Genomic DNA, 23,346 nt, shown 5'->3' on the forward strand with positions numbered 1-23,346 from the left:
ATCTGTGTACGGGAAGACCCTCACTGTTGTTGCAGAGATGCCGGCAAAGTGGAGTATGTGTGCCACACGGCAGAGGGGCAGCTGCCTCTCAGTGCCAGAGTGAGGAAAGGTCCAGTCCAGCCCGCTCTCCACCTTTTCAAGAATACAGCAGATCCCCTATGTACGAACGAGTTCCGTTCTGAGAGCACGTTCATAAGTCCAATTTGTTCGTGAGTCCAACAAAGTTAGCCTAGGTACCCAACTAACACAGTCGGCTAGATAGGACTGTACTGTAACAGGTTTATAATACTTTTCACACAAATAATACATAAAAAAGAAACACAAAAAATGAAGAAAACATGTTTAATCTTACAGTACAGTCCCTTGAAAAGTACAGTAGTACCGGACAATAGCTGGCATACAGGAGCTGGCATCGAGTGAACGGGCAAGAAGAGTTACTGACAGGAGGAGGGAGAGGAGGTGGGAGATGGTAGAGCTGAAGGATTGTCAGCAATAGGAGACGGAGGGCAAGCTGCAATTTCACTTGCGCCTGACGTTGATGGAACGCACGTTAGCATCTTTGAAAGTTCGCAACTTGAAGGTTCGTGTGTAGGGGATTTAACTGCAGTGAAATATCTGGATTTTCTTGTGTTCCCTGTTTCTTAATTGTTGATAACGAAATCAAATTATTTTAAATATCCTTTCAGTCAAACAAAACCCATTTTCTGTTCCAGAGGAGGTCCATAGGGTTTAAGACCTCTGGGTGAGGTGCTCAGAATTCAGGGAACCTGTCACCCCAGAGGCATGGCTTTCTCCAGCGTCACTCAGTAGCACCCCCTCAGCCAATATCAGACTTGGGGAGTAAAAATGCTGGAAGGCAGAAGAACAAGAGGGACCTGAAATCAAGGGAGGACCTCATTGAAAGGGTTCCAAGATCCAGAATACCAGAAGGGCCTCTGCACCCAGAGTCTCGTGAGAGATCAGAGACTTCAACCCCCAGGAGAAAAAAAGCTGAGTTAGAAGAAGTGAGAGAGACAGTTTCGGAATTCAAGAGCTCCAAAAATAAACCTTTGCCTTTTATCACTTTTCTCTTTTTACTTGCTTGCTTGCCTTTTTTTTTTTTTTTTTTTTTTTTTTTTAATTCTAACAATTCTACAAGCAACCAGAAGTGGGAAGAAAAAATAAAGCAACCATAGGTTTTTGCGGAGGTGCTCTGTTCATCCTGCCTTTAGCCCAATGATTTCCAAGTTAGGCGCACAGCCGCTCTTTCCCAATGGCCCAGTGGTGGGTTCAGACCACAAGCCAAGGCCACAAGCAACAGCCCGGTGCTGCATCTGCTTTGGCCCTAGTGGCTGGCTTCCAAGAAATGCTGGAACAGCGGAAGCAGCTAGCAGGGTGCATAAGAAGTGGTCAGCAGTTGGGAACAGCTGGAGGGAGGAGGGCCAGCGAGCAAATATCAGAGTTTGGGAAATAAGGCTTTGGCTGAACAAAGTTCACTGTTGTTTTCCAAGAAAGCAGGACCTGGTTGAGCCACCCCAGAGAACAGGGCGAGGAGCCCATGAACTGAATGCTGGCTCTCAACTTCCAAGACCCGGGATGCTTGGCCACCCAACGGTGACCAGGGCCATTGTTGTTCCCCTCAGGGCAGAGGGCAGGCGGCAGCTCAGCGCAAAAGGGGAAAGATGGACAGCCAGTCAAAGCAAGACCGAACTACAGAGATGGAAGGCAAGATAAAAGGAAAAACAACAAAAAGGCCATTGGTGCTTTCCATGTGCTATATGCAAATTCACCTAAATTCATCTCCCATTAATTAGGGCATTTGGAACACTTAGAGCTGTTCAACCCTGCAGGTACCTACCTTTTGTAGTGACCTCTCTATTCCTAGCAGAGTTGGAGCAGAAGCCCAGCTATTCTCTATCAGAAACTCTGCTATGGGAATTCCCTGGTGGTCCAGTGGTTAGGGCTCCATGCTTCCACTGCAGGGGGCATGGATTCGATTCCTGGTCAGGGAACTAAGATGCTACATGCCTCACGGCATGACCAAAAAAAACAAAAAAAAAAACTCTGCTAAAAGGATGAGAGATTGGACTAGCTAACTTCTAATTCTTAAAATTGTAATTTAGCAGAACTGGATAATGATATCTTTATGACAAATGATATTTTTTCTGAGTATCCATGTGTCACTATTTGAAAGGCACTTAGACAAACCAGATTGTTTGGCAATAGGTCTGATTATCTGCAATCAGCTGATTGAAGTTCTCAGGTATGAAGAACGGTTTATTTTAAGAAATTAAGTTAATTTAGGTAATAGTTTTATTGAAAAGCAATAAATTCAAAAACAATTAGAAATAAGACAGTTTCCTTTTTTAAAATTCTATACATTTTTCAAATCATTTCTAATAGACCCTCTGCTAAGAAAAGCTCTTTGTAAATTAATAAAATGTTCTTGGGAGTCATTATTACTTTTTTAACTCAAAGGGGTACGTTTATTTATCTAATAGCAGGAATTCCTATGCTTTACATGTTTGTATCCCTACAACTCCCAGCCCTGCACCTGGAACGTAAGAGGTGCTCATTAGATGTTTGTTGAATGAGTCAGTTGTAAAGAGAGAGCACATAATGGTCCATTTCTGCCAATTGGCAGTAATAATAGCATTCTGAACACTTACTATATGCTAGAAACCTGGCCAAACAAACTTAATAACGTGCTAGTAATTGCTCCAGATCCTTAAGATGTGATTACTGTGATCATCCCCATTTTACAGATGACTCAACTGAGGCTAGTGAGTGGCAGAGCCAGGATTCAAGGCCAGGTCTGTCCCACTCCTGAGCCGAAGTTCTCAGCCATCATTTTAAACAGAATCTCAATCCTCGGCTCCGCGGATACAGTTTTCAGTGCCGTGTGTGGTGTGTTCAGCAGGTGGAAACTACAGCGTCACCCCACGGAGATCGACGGCAGGGCTAAGAAGGCCGACTCCCCCTGGGTGGGCACACAACCTGCCCCACCCCAACCCCAGCTTCTTCTGCCAACGGCCATGCAGACTCCCCTCCCTCAGGCCCTAAATCACTCCCAGGCCCTTTGTTCTTCCCACAGCTGCTCGGTAAATTCCTTGATTTAAAATTACGATCACAGGTTGGAGTGCTACTTAAAATAATTTTGCCAAATATTCCATCTCTCTGCGTTGATGAATATAATGGATGAAAATTTAAAGAGGAAAAAAATTTAAGAATTCGCTTTGTGGAAGATAGAAGAAAAAAAAAAAAATCATGAGCTGCATCCACTGCATTTATTTGGACCTGAAGAATTCTCTCGCACAGGAAGCGGCCCAAAGGCTGGGCTTTCAGGAGCCCTGGACCTGGTGGGGAGAGGAAGCCGCAGGCAGGTCCGGCCTGCCCCACATGGAAGGAGCAAAGGTCAGGGCGGGTGTTGGGTTTGTTTAAGCATGAGTCAAAGGTGGAGTAGGGTAGACCCTCGGTTTCCAATTTCCAATTTCCTGTGCAAGTTACTGATGGGCACTGCTCCCTGCCCGGCCAGCCTTTCATGCGCACCGCTCTGCAGAACAAAGGCGGATCCAGGGACCCATAAATAACCCGGACAGGCCAGGTCTTCCTTCTCTAATTCCAGATTTCTCTCTCGAATTCGGAAGAGTTCAATCTCTAAGGGATGCGGGACACGAAGGCAGACCCCTGCCAGCACCTGGATCCCCCGAGGCCTAGGGCACGTGGGCTCCTGGTTTCCTCCCCTTGGACCCGCCCTGAGCTCTGGGTGAAGCCTCCGGCTGGCCCATCCTTCAGGCTAACCCGATGCTGCTCAGGGTCCTGGGAGCAGGGTGGCCCCTCAGGTGACCGTGGCTCAAGGGACCCGGTAGATGGGCCATGATGAGTCGCAGCAAGGGCTCCTGCATCACCCCAGTTTCTGTCACATTAGCTACACTCTGCTTAAGATGCTTCCCCCATTTTCTGAGGCTTCCTGTTTGCTTGAGAAGTTGGTGGGCAGAGATGAGAACAACCCTGAGCTTTGGGATGGAGGTTAGAGTCTCTCTCAGATTCTCTGGACCAAAGAAGCCCAAGGAGGCTCTTCAGCCAGCAGGTGTCCACGGTCAAAGCTGCCTCTGAGCGAGAATTCCAGGCATCCCATAGAGAACATGTGCCTCCAGGGCCACCTTCAAAGCAAACTGCTCACTAAAAATCACTAGACCTGCCACGGATGGAAAACCAGCCGCTCTGGAAACAGCGCCTGCTCGTTGCGGGGCTGCCTGTTTGTTTGGCACTGCGCCCTTCAAGGACTCTCAAAGGTGACACCTTTCCGTTTTGCTGCATTGCAGTAAGTGTGGCCCACTAAGCTTAAGGGGAGCTCCATGTATGCCCCCCAAAACGATCTTCCGCCCAGCGCAAAGCCCTGGGAAGAAATGATTATTCTCAGCCTTTGAAGGCAGGGAGGCCACGAGATGACAGACCGGGGACAAAGCATTCCCAGACACATTGTTTCCCCATGGGAGGTTCCTGTCCCTTTCTGAGCCTCAGTTTCCTCATCTGTTAAATGGGCATGATTTGTGCTCTTCTCCAGGTGGTTATGGTGGCTAAATGAGCCCACCCTGCTGGGTGTAAGCAGGAGTCTTTAGAGCTGTTTCCAGCAGACCTGGCAGAAGCAGAGCAGGGCAGGAGGGGATGGAAGGGGAGGGAGTCCTTGCACGCAGGAATGCTGCGTTCTCTGCCACACCCTCACCCTCCAGGGCTGTCTGCTTTGCTGGAAGGTCTGTTACCAGATTCTCTCCAAAGTATGCCCCCTGTCCCCAGCCCACCCATCATGGGCTCCACTCCCAGGCCCTGCCCCGGGGACTGGTCTGGGAGAGAGGAGAACCAGCTGGGCATGTCTCTCCAGGCTGTGGACACCTCTCTCTCCCTCTCTCGTTACTCTTTGACACCCAAGGGTGCTTGAGCAGTTGGCTCCTCCAGCCCCTTTTAGGGGAAAGAAATGTCTCAGTTCCTTTGAGCTCTGGTCACACTGTCTGCTTTCTACCCACTCACCCAGTGCACACTGAGAGCCCAGAAGGAGCAGCCGCCCAATGAAAGGAGTATTTTATCACTGATATTGTGTAGAATGACTGGTGCCCAACCATTAAAAATTTTTCAAGCAGAAAACTCTAGAGACAGGGACTTCCCTGGCAGTCCAGGGGTTAGGACTCAGCGCTTTCACTGCTGTGGGCCTGGGGTCGATCCCTGGTCGGGGAACTAAGATCCCACAAGCCTCCTGGTGCAGCCAAGGAAGAAAAAAGAAAGCTCTAGAGACAGCGCACCCCTCGTGGTCACACCCGAGTCCTGCCCACCCTGCACCCTCATCTCCTAGGTGACCCCCTTCTCTCCTTCTTTCCTGATGCTCTTCTCACAAAAGGTGCTAAGTCTCTACTACAGGAACCATGGGGAGAGAGACCTGTTAGAACTCCAGAAAAGAAGTTATGCCAGGCCCTTTGGGCCAACAAAGAAACAACTCCTCCCCAAAGATCACCACAGACATCTGAGAAGGGTCCTTGGTGCCTCCTTTCCCTTCTTGAGTGTTCTATTTTTTTTCTCTCCTTTTTTTGCAGATGGCTGCATTTAATGAGGAAGTGCTGTCGGCAAATAGGAGAGGAAACCTTCACCCCTGGCCACTCTCAGGATCTGCGTCCCTATCAGCAGTGAGGCAACAACATTCTTTTGCTCTGCAGGGCGGCTCCATCCACTCGAGTGGAAACAAGTAGGAAAAGCACGGATGATGAAATTACATTTTTTTACCATGGACGGGTGACTTCCTGCAGAAACTTCTGGAAAGAGAAAACAGAAGTTTTTTTCCACCCAGTAAAATGACTTAAGACTTAACTGACATCTTGTAGACTAAACGTGTATACCACCTTCCACTCTCCCATTTGGCCCTTCACGTATGTCTCTCTTTTTTTGTTGTTGTTGTTTTTTGTTTGTTTTTGGCTGCGCTGGGTCTTCGTTGCTGCTCACGGGCTTTCTCTAGTTGTGGCGAGCGGGGGCTACTCTTCGTTGCGGTGCGTGGGCTTCTCATTGCCGTGGCTTCTCGTTGCGGAGCACAGGCTCTAGGTGCTCGGGCTTCAGTAGTTGCAGCACGCGGGCTCAGTAGTTGTGGTTCGAGGGCTCTAGAGCGCAGACTCAGTAGTTGTGGCGCACGGGCTTAGTTGCTCCGCGGCACATGGGATCTTCCCAGACCAGGAATTGAACCCGTGTCCCCTGCATTGGCAGGCGAATTCTTAACCACTGCGCCACCAGGGAAGTCCCTGTCTCTTTTTTGAATCTTGTAACAACCTTCCGAGGGAGAGAGGATTTTACAGATGAGTAGATGGAGGCCAAAGAAATGAAGGGATTTGCACAGTAAGTGACAGATCTGGGACATTAACCTGTCTGAAGTCAAGGTCAGTCTTCATTTGGTCACATAGTCCCTCCAGGGTTTCCACAGCACCATGGGCAACCCCAGTTATCACGGGTTTCTGCTAAAGAGGCCAAAAACCCTCATCAGTAGAGAATTAACACCTTCTTGAAAACTTGGAAAGTGACACTTCTAAAAGCAAATATATTTCCAAACTTTGGGTTAATGATAAAGCTGGGAAAACGCAAAAGACTCCCTGTTCCCTCTCCTCCTTTATCAATATGTGACTTAGATTTGGGTGCCAAGTCAAATTTCTCCAGCACTATATCCTTCATGGTAACTTATTAAAGAGTAAACCAAAGTTTGCTTTAAAAGAAAGGTAAATAGACCCAACTTTCCCTACCACGCCGGACCCTGAGTCCACTTCCTGGTTCCCCTGCTGACTCAGGCTGTAATCGGAGATAAGTGCCTGGGGTGAGTGTCCCAGCATCCATGTGCCCTCAGGGATGATGGAGATGGAATTGTTGTCCCCAGGGGAGCCTGCGCGCTTCAGCGAGGAAAACCAGGTGAAAGGTGATGCCACGGGTGCAAAGCTCTGCACGCAGGTAGCAGATGCTTGTCTCTGTGTCTCATGGCAAGGAAAGGAGTCACTCCTTTGTCACATTGCCAATAAAACCCTGCCGTTCTTTGACTCTGAACTCACCCATAATTATTGGGAGTGAGGTGGGAAGGGCTGCACTTTTGGACTCAGATGGCAGGGAGGATAAGAACAAAGTTGGCAAAGAGTCAGCTCTAATCACACAGGGAGCATTTTCAAGGAAACAAATAAAAATAGCCAGAAATGGGTCAGCACTGACACGGAGGTTAGAGACAGGAAATTGGGGCAGAGTCCTGGGCAGAGGGATAGAAGTTTTACTTTACAAATTCAGACTATCTTTCCCATCTGATTCCCTGTTTTCCCCTTTTTTCTTCTCCTGTTTTCTGGATGCACAGGAAACATACACACGACACACACAATGAAAAAGAACAGCGTGCTATTGAATCCTTGATCTATCTTCTCAATTCCAAAACTCTCTCCCTTTTCCTGAGGCTGAAGAAAAAAGATAACTTAAAAAGAACTCATATGAGAGGCAGGCAGGCAGGAGAAATGTCACAGACCCTTTACTTGTCTTTAAGGTTTCTGCAAATTCCGTGCATATTGCTGACGGGAGAAAGGGCAGCAAACCAGAAGAAGAGCACTTTGTACTGAAGTGACTGCTCTTCCCACGCAGGCTCACGTACACCAGCATCCTTCCATCACTGTCCCAAGGGGCCTGTGACATTCCACGTGTCACACAGTAGACATGCACATGTGTGTGCATACGCACACAGATGATACACACGCGCACTCACACATATGCCCAGCGCTCATGTAGATCCACAGCACACAAATACACACATAGTACACACACGGTACCCATGCACACATGCATAACCCAGAAAGTGGTTCTTGCTCTCACTGTAACCTTAAGATTTTGGCAGTTCTCGTGAGCTCCCACACGTGGCAGGATCACATTTCCCTGTGGCCTCAGTGACGTGGCTGGGGCAGATTTATTGGGCTTACCAGAGGGAGAGAGAAAGAGAGACAGAGGGCAGAAAAGTCTGCTGTGCAATGATCCCAGGCAGATCATCAGGGCCAAGACAGAGGGATCCGCAAGATGGGTTCACTTGGTGAGAACTGGCAAATACTTGACTGGTAATTTGTTGGAGCACTGAAGCATACGCTTCTTCCAAATGTTATCTCCTTGGAATTCACCGAAAAATAAAAGGAATCTGGGGGACTTCCCTGGCGGTCCAGTGGTTAAGATTTTGCCTTCCAATGCAGGAGGTGCGGATTCGAACCCTGGTCGGGGAACTAAGATCCCACATGTCTCGTGGCCAAAAAACCAAAACATAAAACAGAAGCAATAAGGTGACAAATTCACTAAAGACTTTAAAAATGGTCCGCATCAAAAAAATCTTAAGAAAAGAAAAAAGGAATTTGCAGGCTGAGCCCAAAAACATAGGTAACACACATACATGCATGCACACACGCAGACATACATATACCTACATACATGCCTACCCAGAATCCACAAGGACTCTGAGAGGAATTGGGGTGTGGAGGTGGGTTCCCCTGGGTTGCCCTCTCTCCCCACTGCAGGCAGAGCACAGGAAGCAGCCACCTAAAGGCAGGTTCAGCGGGCCAAACTGTCACGCCCGAATCCCCTCCAGGGCAGCCAGGAGAGCAGAAGCCCCATCCTAACAGCCCCATGCTGTTTTTTTGGTTTTTTGGCTGTGCCACGTGGCTTGTGGAATCTCAGTTCCCCGACCAGGGATCGAACTCGGGCCCTCGGCAATGGAAGCACGGAGTCCTAACCACTGGCCCGCCAGGGAAGTCCTGAAGTTTGTTTCTAATGCAGAAAGTTGTCTGGGGCAACACAGCCCCACACATCTAGCCAACAGAATTTTCCATGCGGCGGTCAGTTAGCTGTGTCCCAAAGGAATGGCGCCTGTTTGCATTTATTTTAGAACACGAGCATGGGTCCTGGGAGCACCTGTCCAACTGAGCCTTCCAGTGTTTGGGAGAGGGTTTGGTTTCCAGAGCAACGTAGCATTTACCTGGGGCTTGAAATTCCCAGAAGGCCCAGGATATGGAGAGGTTTCAGATTGGTTTTCTCCAAATCATACCATTTTTTAAAGGTCTGCTTATTACGAAGCTGGCCTCAAAGCAGATTGATCAAACCCAGACCCACTGAAAAATCTGCAAGAATAGACGATTTTTTTTTTTAGCGTGGGGTTTTCAGGGTGGGATTTTCGGGGAGTGGGAGGGAAGCTACACAGTCAAGATAAACTCCTGAAGAGGCAGGGCAAAATTCCCTTCTCAATTACCAGTTTTTTGCTTTTTTTTTAAATGACAAAGTCACACAAGAGAGGAAATGAAAAGGGAAATTTTTAGACTTCTCATCCGTCCAGAAAGCCCCGGGCCTGTTTCAGAACCCCGTCAGGGTAACTGTCGCCTGCGGTCACAGCACTGCAATCCCAGGAGGCCTTGCGTCACTGGCCATTATATCAATAGGAACTACAATCACCAAACCACAAGCCAGCTTCTTTTCTGAGCCCACATGTTGCTTTAGAGGGTTTTTGAACAAGAGACTTTCCTGTTTTTGAAACCCGTGAATCCACAGGTCTTACAGGTTACTCAAATGATCTTATCACTTGCAGCACCCACTGGCATGGATTTCAAAACTGCCTCTGCCAGCCCTGCCCTCCCCTCGCTCCACAGACATCCATTTAACTCACCAGAATCCTTATTTACACGATCGTGTTGCCAACTGCTGACACAGAAGAAAAACATACTAGTTATACATTAAGCTGGACGGTTAAAGTATCTGTGCCACATCCTATCCAAACGCCATTTATCCACTGACCAGAGGGCAGGATAACCACCCTGAAGAAAACCCAACAGAAACGGTTTTGCGGTCAGATCACTGCTCCCTGGTACAGCCATACTATTATTCATGCAACACACACACACACACACACACACACACACGGGCGGCGGGGGGGGGGGCAAAAGTAGTGGAAGAAATCGTCACAGTTCATGGGAAACGATTATATTCATCCCAAGATGTGTGGTACATCTATTGGAAAATGTTAACTACATCCCAAACCACCAAAGGAGGCTGCTGTCCAGACTGCTGGGAAATAAATGTAGAAAACTGTGAGGAGAGGGCTCCAAGGAACCTGGGTGAAAGATGTAAACCATCCAATCTAAATCCTCCATGGTATGCAAGTCAGACTTGTTTTTCTCTTGAGCAAACAGAAAGACTCAGATTACAGAGTGCACTGTAGAACGATGAGCTAAATCCACAAACAAACGTCTCTCTTTCCTGCTCAGCAAAGCAGCTCGAGACAGATGGGCCAAACCTAACAACTGCCCTTGATAGCCATCTCCTGGTTTAACTTCTACCCTGGCTGGGGGCCACTTGGCATTGCTCAAGCATTGCCTGCAGAATCCATCCTGAGCTCCATTGCTAGAAGAGTCTACCCTCCGGGCATAGACCTGAAGCTACCAGAGGGCTTCTGGAAGGTGGTGCAGGTTCTGCTCTCGGTAACTGCCCAATCAGAGCGAAGATGAACAACAAAAACTTTATTCTGCAGCTACACCCAGTGACTCTAAGCTGACTTCACAGAATCCACATGGCAATAATGAATCTAGCAGCCACTTATCTAACCTCACACTTTTTGGTCTTTTTGGGTTAGAATCAACACTTAGCTCATCAAAAAAAACACACACCGTCCAAAAGGAACCTGCTCTCGGTTTGAGAGTGCTGGTGTTTTGTTGATCGTATTTTGTTTTTCTGCATTCCAATGAATCTGCCAGCACTGAAATGTTGGGATACACACTGTAAGGCCATGATGCTGTGATTTTTATGTCTGAGGGAGGATTCCTTCAAAATATTAAAAATTCTCTGTCTTGTGAAACGTTGAGTGTGAACAAGGCGCTACCGAAAAGTGTCAGAAGTAAATCTCTCAACGATTATGACGGGTCTACTGTGGCCTAGCACAATGCATCCTCAGGGGAAAAGACAATAAAATCAAAGAATTCCAGAGAATTCCAGACTTCCCACACAGGCCGAGTAGATATTTTTCATTGTAATCCTCATTGGCAAAGACTCTACTACGTTTTATGGAAAGCATCCTATTCTTCAAAAATGTTTTTAAAATAATCGCTTTTTCTTTCCTCCTCTGGAAAAGCCATGGCTATAAAACGAACATAAATGTTGAACAGTTTTCCCATCCCTTCAGACTGTGGTAATTTAGGACTCTTAGGCCTAAACAGTCTTGCCTGACTTAGAGCATGCTAGACAATTACCCAAGCGCCCTCTCACTTTGGCTGTGTGGACCGCGGCTCTGTGCCCTCTCCCCAGGGGATAAACATTGCCCAATGAGGAAAGTGTTGCCTCTCTCCTTTTACATCATCCCAGACACCCCATCCCCAGGCAGATGCCACCAGGCCCGCCTCCAGGACTGTATGTTCCCTGCTATCCTGGGCCTTCTAGCTCAGATGCCAACGAGGGCACTAGGTAATGGGTATTTTTGACAAAGGACACTCCTATCACTTATGGGAGTTTTCCATTTGGGGTCATTACCAACCCCTGTCCACTCAGACCAACAAAGCATTGAGGAAAATAACACGTATGGGCAAATGTAAGATGTTGCCTTACATTTGTGTCTGTCAGAAGTTCCTCATAGTATACAGTGCTCACTTGACTTCTTTATTTTGAATAACAAAATACCTTGAAAGGCATTCAATCAATACAAGTCTGGGATGTTCATAGAGGTTCCCTAGAAGAAGTTGTATTTTTGTTAATCAAAGAAATTTAGAAGTTTTTGTAGTTATTCTTGAAGGTCAACCTCTAGTTGCAAGTATTAGATACTGTAAGCAAGTCTTTTAAAGCTCATTTTTTAAAGTTTTTATTCTGAAAAATTTTCAATATATCAAAAGAAGAGCATATAGTAAAATGAAGCTCCATATACCCATTGCCCAGATTACTAATTACCCAGTTTGTTCCATAGCTGCCTCACTGGTCCTTTTTCTGTCTTTTATCTTTTTCTCCTTGCTGAACTGTCCCAAAGAAAATCCCAGACCTCATGTCATTTCACCCCTTCATTTCATCGTTAACATGCATGAACACTTCCTTACATAGCCACAACCCCATTAAGGTCCCTTTTTAAAACAGGACAAGAAGAAGTCAGCTTTATCACAAATAGATACTGAGCTTGAGATAACATTTCCAGAGACTGCAACATATAGACTCAAAAATACTCGGGCAGAAGCAAGATGGTGTGTTCTGGAAGACGGAGTGAGATCGCTCAAAAGGGGGCTCGAGTGATGACGAAGACAGGTGATGATGAAGAATGTGGATAATGAGTAAAAAAAAAAAGGCAACATTCTAAATAAGTATATTTATGCATATAATTTTAAATAGGCATATAATTAAATCAAGAAATTAAATTTTATAACTAGAAATTTGACTATTCCACTTGTATCATTACAAGTGTACATACTCAAGCCAGCCAAGAAACACACACACACACACACACACACAACTTTTGTAACTTGCTCATTGGGAAATGGGGCATTGCCTCATATCTGGAGTTGCATATATGGTATCTTCAACCCACTGCCTGCCAACCCTGCCAAGACTACTCTTCTTAACGAGAGCATTTCTACTAGCGTCTGCTAGACGCCAAGCACGATGCCGAGCCCTGAATACATAATGCCCCTTATGTGCGTGCCAGCCCTCCGAGGGTATTCTGCTAGCCCCTCATTTTCACAGGGAAGAAAACTGAGGCTTCAAGAAAGTGAGTTATTCTCCCAAGGAGAAAAAGATGGAACGTAGGTCTGACTTAGTCCGTTGTATGCCGCTACCTCTGCAAACTCTTCCTTCTCTCCCTTTCTCCAAGCAGCCACTTTAGATCCATCCTGAACCACGTGGCAATATCAAGATTTCTATTATATACTCAAATGAAGGAGAACTGGGAGGCTGGGAAGAGGGTTCAGTGCCTGCGTGATTCACAGTATAGCCATCACTCCATTTGTCGTCGCTGAATCATTGTTTCTGGCTATAATAGTCGGGGGATAAACAGTAGATGACGCCACCAAATGGTCTTGCTGATTCCGCTAAGAAGACAAAACCAGCCAGGGCATTTGCAGAAAGGCTTGGCTGGATGAGCGGCTGGACGCTTGCAAGTTTCCGTCCTCCTCTTTCTGTGCTCTGGTTGCTTTTGCCCCCTTGATGAGACATCTTCCCGTTCAAGGGATCCCTGCCTGGTATCATTCCTTAACTGTGGGGTGATCCCCACCAAATCATTTAACCTTTCTTTACTGCAGTATCTTTATCATTAAAATGCGATATTTGAGGGCCACGGCTGAAACAGCCAAATAACATTATCCAATTAAGGTGAAAAGCACCGTATAAATGCTATAGAGGCTAGAATTTAAATAGTCACATATGGTTTCATGAAAAGCACTCCAGTGCATCAGCTAACAGTAAAAACATGCAGGAGTGAAATGATCTGGCTGGAAATGAACTGCAAATTGATAAACATTTAATTGCTAATGCCGTGTTTATTATTTTTTTACTAGGATTAAAAATTAACTTGTGCGGCCTTGGCCAGAACACAGATTGAACCCTACCATCTGGGTAGTGGAAACGGTATTTCTTTAGGCTCGGGTTACATGCAGGTTACCGCTGCCAGCTCCGATTTTATTTGTAAATAGGCCCTGGCTGTCCAGACAACAGAACTGGGGGAACCTTCTGGGAAGCACAATCAACCGAGCCAACGTACCAAAAAGGTGTACCAAAAAGGTGACTCTCTAGGGGGGAGCTTAGGACACAGGGCCGCCCCCGCCATCCTCGGTTGTCCCGCATTTCCCACGAAACAGGTTGCTACACCAGCCGAGGAATTGCCTTCCGCCTTCGAGCCGGCGCGGCCCGAGAAGAGAGCGCGGGCTGCGAGGCGCGCGCCTGCGGGCAGAGCAGAGGGCCCACGTGGGGCGCGCGCGCGCGCGCGCAGGGGTCTCGGGCGAGCGCAGGGGCGGGGCCGGAGCTCGGGGGCGCGCGGGGGCGGGGCCGAGGGCGCGCGCGCGGGCGGGGCGGCGGGCGAGCCTGAGCCAGCTCCGCGGACGCCGGCCGGGCCACGTGACCGCGCCCGCAGCGGCCCCAACTGCAGATGCCGTCCCCTCCCCCGGGCACTCTTCCAGCAGCCGGCGAGCAGCTGGGTCAGTTTACTTGAGCTCCAGCGCCCTGCACCAGCACGGGCTGAATTATTACTCATGGAAATCCCCTCCGTTTCAGGAAATCAGGTAGCTTTCAAACTCCCAGCAATGAATGGCCCTTTGGGTCCAGGGAGAATAGCGCGCGCACACACACACAAACACAGAAACAAAACAAAATAACAGACTGCAGGCTACAGGTTTCAAAACAGGCTGTTTGGTTTCTAGTAAATTAGAGGGAGTGGGCGGTTGAGGTTGGGGAGTGTGGTCTTCTTTGACGTCAGCAAGATGCTTCTCTCCCCATTTTCCCCTGCTTTCCCTCCTCTGTCTCTTTGGCCCGTCCACAGCCTCGTCGTCTTCCTCCCTCCTTCCCTCTTTATGTCAAGGAGACAGATGACATAGGGTGGCTCTGGAAAATCGCTCAGAGTTGTGCAACGGAGCTCGCAGGCTCAGAAAGTTCCCACATTCTCCAAAATGAAGGCTGTGGGGTTCGGCGGGTTGCGGGGTGGATCTTCAGCCGCCGTCTCAATTAGCCGGCCCCAAATCCATGGGACTCAGGCAAGGAGGGGAAAGGCGGCTGGAAAAGCAGCAGCAGCCATCACCGGCTGTACATTCCTCCCTTCATCTCGCCCGATTAGCAGTTCTGTCTGAGGGAACATTCTTCCTATGGCAAAGAACACATTCTTGCCTCCAGTCAGCCTGAAATAGAATCCTGGAGAGCATGCGCTGCTGCGGCTGCACCCCGAGGCCCAGCCCCCGCTGCTGTGCAAGGATTTCTCCAGCAGCCCCCGCCCCCGCCCCCGACCTCTCCCCTCCCAGTTGTTTTTCCTATCCTCACCCAAGACAGCAACAGCTGCCCCCATGTTGACACAGAACTATCTCGAATAAGCGTTCCAAGGCGAGGTAAGCATTTGTAGCCTGACCCTGCTATCTTTTTATTTCCCCTTTAAATTGCTTTGGAGGGGCGCATTGCTTCCAGAAGGGCCACTGGGGCCACTCCACTGCAGGGTCGTGCCCACAGTCACATGGTGAGTGTTGGTGGAACGGGCAATTCTCTGGGTGGCTTGTAATTGTCATGTAGCCTCAGCAAGACGGCTTGGTTTCTACAACACTGTAAGTTAACTATACTTCAATTTAAAAAATAATAATAATAAAATAAAAAATAAATAAATAGAAAATAAAATGCAGATTCTGATGCAACAGAGGAAAATAAAAAAGACTACTTGGTTTCTAAAGTAACCTGACTCTCATTCTTTACCCAGGCAGCTCTTGAAAAGCAGAAATCTGTCCCAGACCTCACATCAGGAAGCATGGTTCCAGGCAGGGTAGGGTAGGGAGCAGGCCCCAGGTTACACGTGGGCCTGATTTTCTCCATCAGGCTTGTGGTGGCTCCTCCCTCCTCCCTTCTCTGATCTGGAGAGCAGAGGCCTCAGAGGACCTTGGAACAGGGAGTGCTTTCTAAATCAGAGCCTCCAAATGCTCTCTGCAGGCGCTGAGTTCCTGTGAAAAAGTCTATTGGCACTGAAAAAATACACGCACAAAAAAATGGAGGTCACGTGCATCTATCTATTCAGAAATTAGTCGTGGAACCAGAAAGACTAAAGACCCTTTCGTGTGTGTATCTGGGGGGTGGGAGGGGTGCATGGGAGTGTCACAAGCAGGTGACAGCACTTCCACAAGGGCACAGGCCCAGCGCACAGATCTCTTTAGCATTAGTGTTGGGAGGACGGATGAATGAGCAAGGGAATGAATGAGAGAAATGAATCTGGAACACAAAGAAAGCAAAAAGGAGCCCAAACTTTCTGGGAGGTGAGGAGGATGGGGTGGAGCATGTCTGCCAGAAAGAACCATTTGGTTTGAAGGAGAACAGACTTCTAAAGTGTAAACACAAAACGGATTCTGACGCAGTAAGTGACAATAACGTTAGATGACATGGATTCAACACGTCCCGTGTGCCAGATGCTGCCAGTGTCTTAACACTGGCTTAGTCTTCATGGCGCCCTCCAGAGGTGGGAACCAGCTGGAGAGTCTGTCGGCTCTTTGGAGCACCAAGGAAGAGACTCCTGGACCCAAAGGGTTTAGGAGGACCAGAAGCAGATCCAGCCAATCCAAAGCATCCCAGGCATCTCTTCAAAGTCGGTCCAACCTGCTTGCCTAGTCTTGCCTCCACTGGCCACTGCTGAGAAAGGATGCTTCTCTCCTGCTGACTCACCGGAGCAGAGACCTCTCAGGCAGGAACGAGATCTGATCTCCAGGCAGCACAAGCTGGCCTGCCTCAACTCTGCTGCTCCTTCCTTCTCTCAGCAACACCAAACCTTCCGAGGAAGACTCTGAGACTCACTGACGCTCCCTCTGGGAACACTCCTGGCCCTGGCCTTGCTGGGTGACCTCTGGGCCCTCAGGGAAGCACCCTCCCACCTCCTGGGACATTTAGGGACCCAGGTAAGCAGAAGTGATGCCACTTGGGGGCCTCAGGGGGCCTCTCTCACCTTTGAGAGGAACAAGAAACATAGGTTCCACCCAGCTGAAGTGTTTGTGTCTAGAAGTTCTCTTTTATTACGTATAAGCAGGCTCTCCATTCAACGTCATCACAAGGATCCTTTTCTCCACCTCTCGCTTCCACTCCAGGAAACACACCTTCTTCATTTTGGGCCACAGCAGGGGAAGTCTCTCTCGTTCGTGGTCTGCGTGTTGCCTTACGGATTGCCTCTCTTTTACTCCAAACATGCCGTATAATCCTGGTGCCAGAGATGCACCCTTAATAATGCAGTCCTGCGAGGGCATAATTTGAAATCTCATCGTCTCAGGTAAAATGTTTCCTGGACAGAGGTGGGTTGGAGGAGGAACTTGAACCGTCTGTTTCCTTCTGGCCACCAAGACAGAGCAAGGTGACCGTCCACCTTAGCTGCCTTTCCACTTCTCAAGCACCCTAGACAGCCCCCCCCAACACACACACCCCGACAGCTGGGATTCCTGTCACCCGCCCTTGGACACTGCATTAAAAATTTGGTTCTGGAACACTGCTCCGTAACTCGGCAGGTGTGTGATCTACCTGAACAAAAGGACAGAACAGTGAGCCACTGCCAGGTGGTTGAGCAAGGGCTTTGCGAAGCTGTTTGGCCACGAGCACACAGACCAGTCTGTGCTCATGTAATGGGGCAAAGATGAAGCAGGTGCTCTAGAGTCCTCCTGACACAGCAAGTTGCCAGCCTCCGCTAAACACACACACACACACACACACACACACACTCGTGACCTCCAGTGTCCCTGAAAAGATGGCACAGGTCGTGGCCAGGGCCTGCTCCCCACAGCCAGAGATGCCTGGCTCCTATTCTGGCTAGCTGCTCTCCTGAGTCTCGGGCTATTCTTCTGTAAAATCAGGATAGTAATGCCCCCTTGAGGGGCGGATACAATGCATCTAAAACTTGGGACTTAGAGTAAGCCCTTACTAACTTGAATCCAGAACAATCCAAAACTGTCAGCAGCAGCAGTTGTCATAGTGGCTTGGTGCTAAAGACAATATTAGCTACAGTGGACGGAGCAGTTTCTATGAGCCAGGTGTGTTACATGCATTATTCCATCTCGACTCACACTAGCCCTGCAAGGTAGGTTTTCGTATCCTCATTTTACAAATAAGGACTCTGAGGCTCAGAGTAGTTAAGACACTTGCCCAAAGTCACACAGCCAGTTAGTGGTTAAGAGATGGCTTACATCAAGGTAATGCATGCTTCAGTGCATGCCGGCCCCAAAGCATGCTCCCTTCTCAGGGCTGTGCTGCCTCTTGATGCAGTCAGTAAAAGCGGAGCTCTGCTCTCTTTACAGGGCAAAGCAGAGTAAATGCCAAGTGACTATGCAGAGGGCTGCAGCCTTGCACGTGTGGTGTGTGTGTGTGTGTGTGTGTGTGTGTGTGTGTGTGTGTGTGTACGCATGCCCTCGGCCAAGGGCCACACTTTTAGCCAGCATACTGGTCTGCCAAAGGCCTGTCTTCAAATCCCGCCTATTGAAAAGCTCCTCTCTGATTTGGCAGGACAGGCCCTCAGCCCGGAACAAATGTAGGAAATAAACAAGGGCCATTCAAAAGGACTGAGATTCAAATGGGAAGTTCCTACACAGTAATAAAGCTCGATAAACCAAAGAGCCGAAGGCCTCAGAAAGCGTCAGCAGACATTCAGGTAATGATCCATTTATTTTAAGTCGTTAGTAAGGGGGAGCAAGAGGTAAATCCAGTTTCTGTGCGGGCATCCTCGTCCCTTCTCTGAGGGCAGCGCCGACACGCCTAAAAGTGTTGGCTTGAACAGAGAGGTCACCCCTTGGGGAGCCACAGGCGCCGTAGGTGAAATAGACTGGAAATGTGTCCGTGGGACAAGCAAGTTTTAACACACGGACTCTGAATGATGAAAAGCACCCTTCAGCTCTTTGTCTCGTCATACCCGCTTCAGTTTCTCAAAGACGGAGACTCTTTTTGAGCTTTTCCTTCTTGGCAAAGCCACACTTGTTAAGAAACCAGTATCCTAGAAACCGAAGTGGCCTTGGATGTCGTTCTCTGTTGTGGCAGACCAAACTTTCCTTGCTGAATCAGACCCCAAAATATATCAACTGTGAGTCACACACCAGCAAAGGGGCCACTGTTAGGAAGAGAGAGAGTGCGGTGATATTTATCAGTGGCTGAATCCTAGCAAGTGTCGAGCGTTGCCTAATCACAGGGCATATTCATCTGCATTACCTTCCAGATTATTGCTTGGTAGCTCTCGGGATGGTTTCTTAACTGTCAATATTTACAGAACCAGGCACTTAACAACACAGGCCAAGTGGGCTGGATGTCTCCAAGGATGAGTCATGCCGAATAAAGCCTCCTATCTCGGGGTCACTGCTCCCTCCTCATTGGCTGGAGCAGACTCTAGTCATGGGGTTATTGAAAAGCATGTGCAGGGTTGCGGGCTCTGTTCGGTTCTCTGGAGGAACCAACATTTATGAAAACAAAGCATGGGAGGAGAGGGTGTGGGTTTGAAAGCATATAGGGCTGTCTTTTTTTGTCTGCTACCTAATAAATATAGCTCTGGGGCGAGGGGGAAGTGGCAGAGAGATGACACCGAAGCCCAAATCAGTCTCCACTTGCGGCACGACACATAATAAATACCCCTGAGTGACACTGAAGCCTTGGCTGGAGAAGGAAAAGTCACCTGCATCACACCAGACACACACCAAGAAAGGGGGTACCACTGCGCTTAGAGCGAGACTGACCACCACCGCTGGCTTGTTATTCAAATAAGCAAAGTAGACCATCTGCCCAACCAGTCCAGATAGAAACCCCCGGCTCCATTCAAGCACTGGAAGATCCTTCTCTGGGTTTTGAAAGCTTAGGTGTTCATCACGCATTTAAAATGCAGGTCAGGAATTCCCTGGCGGTCCAGAGGTTAGGACTCGGCGCTTTCACTGCCGTGGGCCTGGGTTGGATCCCTGGTCAGGGAACTAATAAGATCCCACAAGCCGCGTGGCACAGCCAAAAATTTTTTTTTAAATTAAAGTAAAATGCAGGTAACCTCTGGAGTTGGGCACACCTAAGGTCTCATCAAATAGATGCCTGGTGAGAAGCAGGAAGCGAGAGGGCAGGAATGGAGGGCCAACCAAGGAAGGAGAGCACTGCAGGAGGAAGTGGGACAGTCTTGCTGGTCCAGCCCTCAGACCGTCCTGGAAGATGTCTGTCTGTGCGCAGAGAAGAAAGGAAGCCTGTTTGCACATCAACGTTAAGTGAAGAAATGGTACCACGTTCCGAAACACCACGATCAGTACAAGTGACCATGTTGCAAACTTCACTCCCCCAGCGTCTACACAGAAGTTGATTGCAACCACATGGGCGGTAAAATCTTTGCCAAAGTCCTCTGGGGACCCAGCACTACGCAACACAGGACCCGTTGGTCAACACTGAGCTCCTGGAATCCTAGTTCCCTTTAAAATCAATGAGCTAAGGGAGCATTGCAAAAGGGTCCCATGAGGGGACAGGATTATTACTGAGTTGTGTGGTGCAAATGTCTTTGATCGAAAAATGGTAGACACCATGGAAGAACGAGAAGTATCAAGACTTACATACTGGGCACATGTGCAAATGGACCGAGCTTCTTAATAGGCCCAGCAGGTTTTTCGGTTTCTTTTTAAAGATTTATTATTTATTTATTTATTTTTGGCTGCGTCGGGTCTTAGTTTCTGTGCGGGCTCTTCGTTGTGGCGCACGGGCTTCTCTCTAGTTGCGGCGTGCGGGTTTTCTCTTCTCTAGTTGGGGAGCGCAGGCTCCAGGGCACGTGGGCTCTGTAGTCTGTGGCACGCAGGCTCTAGTTGAGGCACGCGGGCTCAGTAGTTGTGGAATGCGGGCTCAGTTGCCCCGCGGCATGTGGGATCTTAGTTCCCTGACCAGGGATCGAACCCACATCCCCTGCATTTTAAGGTGGATTCTTTACCACTGGACCACCAGGGAAGTCCCGGCCCAGCAGGTCTGAAGGCTCAGAGATGTCCCCAGAGATCCCAAGATTATTCCACGATGACATGAGCTCCTGATTCCTGGAGACAAAGAGGTCGCAGCCCCACGGCCACTGGCCAGGGCCATAAACCAAAGGACAGTCCTCCTGTAGCAGTTGTGTGGACACACGACATAGGCATCATCTGTAGTCACAAAGGGCAACAAGGGATGTAATTCATGATCCCGAGAAAGGTTTGACTGTGGCCCTTTCCAGCTACCGTGTGCCATGAAGCTGGGGACGGCAAGCACCCTGGGGAAGGCCCTGCCAGCTGCACGGTCACAGTGTGTCCACAACAGCTGAGGACCCTTTCCCCAATCTTCCTCAGATGCATACACACACATGCACCAAATAAGGACTGGGGGGAGAGACACAGCCAGAAAACAAAAAACAAACAAAAAATGCAGTTCTACAAATATATATGGAAAACACTTCTTGGATGAGTGCTCAGCTAAGATGACTTATTTACCTGCTTCATCCCTGTGGCTTGGAATGAAGAGATGATGGCTAGAGCTAAAGCAGCCATTTTGGACCATGAGGTGGTCTTCATGATGGATGCCAAATTCTAAGAATAGAAAGAAAGGGGCCTGGAACACTGATGGATGTAGAACCGCTAAAGCAGTCCTAGGCTATCTACTGCTAGACTTCTTTCATATAAGACTGAAATAAACTTTATTGTGTAAAAGACACACAAGCAAATAAACAAAACAACGTGCTTCTGATTCTGTGTGAAAGGGTTTCATTCTATTCCAGAGCTTCTGTAGGATGGCATCTGCTGGGGAGCCTTCTGTTTCATTTCCCCCTCTGTTTCCACTTTCTGTTGGGGGTAGAGGTAAGGAGAAGCTGAGTAGAGGGGGGTTTGGGAGGACAAAATGTGAAGAGAGGATGGGCCCCTGGCTGTTCCTCTTTCCCTGTATGTATTTCCCTGCTTTGTCTCCAGACCCTCCTAGAACACCTTGCAGGTGGTCCTGTGCTCAGGGAATGTGTTGAACAGTTGTATCAGTTTGCTGGGGCTGCCGTAACAAAGTATCACAGCCCAGTAGCTTAAACAACAGACATGTATGTCCTCCCAGTGCTGGAGGCTGGAAGTCCAAGATCAAGGTGTCAGCAGGGTTGGTTCCTTCTGAGGGCCATGAAGGAAGGATCTGTTCCAGGCCTCTCTCCTTGGCTTGTAGATGGCTGTCTTCTCCCTGTGTCTACACATGGTCTTCCTGCTGTGTGTGTCTGGGTCTTAATCTCTTCTTCTTATACAGACACCAGCCAGATTGGATTAGACCCTCATTTTTAGCTGAAAATGACCTAATTTTAACTTAATTCCCTCCTTAAAGACCCTGTATCCAAATACAGTCACATTCTGAGGTCCTAGGCGTTAGGACTTCCACAAAAGTGAGGCAGGAAAGGAAATTAGCAAACGGGTAGAGCCCCTACCACGGGCTTGGCATTGTGCCAGACAGCAGGGACAAAAGATAAGAAGATACAGTCTCATTGTGGCTGAATGACTAAATGACAGCCCTAGCGAGTGAGTAAGTGGATGGATCCATGATGAATGAATGGGATGAACAAACATCAAAACTGCCTCCAGAGCCCAGAGGGCTGATCAGACGTAAACCATACGGAGTCCAGAAGCATAGCTGAGTCCAGAGCCGGCAGCCAACTCTCAACTCCATCTACAAAGGGGTCTCAGAGATCATCAGAGAAGCAAAGTGGCAAAGGGGCCCTATTCCCTGCCCAGGGGAGCCTGACCAGCTCTTGGCCAAAACAGAACGGAACCAGCGTGCTCCCAGATGCTCCCAGATGAAAACCAGACTTTTCATCACGCTCAGCCCACCGCTCCTGGGAGACCTGGGGAGATACCCCTGCTGTGGGTCCCAGCAGCCCCGGGCCACAAACCAAATGGAAAGCCCTCCACGAGCAGCATGTCAGGTTAGCCGGGGTGGGAAGGAGGGCCACCTGCCACAGGCCACAGCCAGCTGCGGTGTGGTGACAGGTGGTACACTATCCCTGGGATGTTGACACCCATGAAATGAGAGTGAAAGTCGCCACATCCTCAACTCCATCCCCTGCAAACGCTCTCTGCGCCCAAAACTGTGACCATAGCCAGGAAGCCAAATTTAGAGGAACAGAAAGAAAGGCAAGATTCCTGTCCGCGTCATTATCAGCGCACACTTCTCCTGACTGCAAGCATGCCAGCGACGTCACTCAATTATTATTATCTGCACCGCGACTGTTTACTTAATCGGTCTTCAGAGAGATTTCCAAACGGGTATTTTTGTGACCCAGTGGAGGTCAGAGTTCCCTGGACAATCAATCAGAGCCAGCAGGGGGCAGGCCAGCTGCCCGTCATCTGATTGCGGCCGCTGTGCACAGACTTTGAACCAGTTCCTGTGGCCTGTGTCTGTCAGGCTCCCCGTGAACCCTGGTCATCGGTCACTTCCTGAATTGCAAGAACGCACCACACAGCTACACACCCCAAGGGCCCTCCCCTGCTCGGACGACTCCCTTTTATTGTTTTCCAGCACAGTCTCCCTCCAGCCCAAACAGGATCACAGCGGAATGGCCTATCCTTGAATCTTTATTACCAAATCTGCGGCTCAGAAGCCTTGAGTTGGTATTTCCTCTGCCCTAGTAGGGATTTTTATGGGGTTTTTATTTGGTTTCATTTTTGCCATGCTTCTCAGAATGCTTCC

The sequence above is a fragment of the Balaenoptera acutorostrata genome, chromosome 16 (assembly GCF_949987535.1).
Source record: "Balaenoptera acutorostrata chromosome 16, mBalAcu1.1, whole genome shotgun sequence".
NCBI lineage: Eukaryota > Metazoa > Chordata > Mammalia > Artiodactyla > Balaenopteridae > Balaenoptera > Balaenoptera acutorostrata.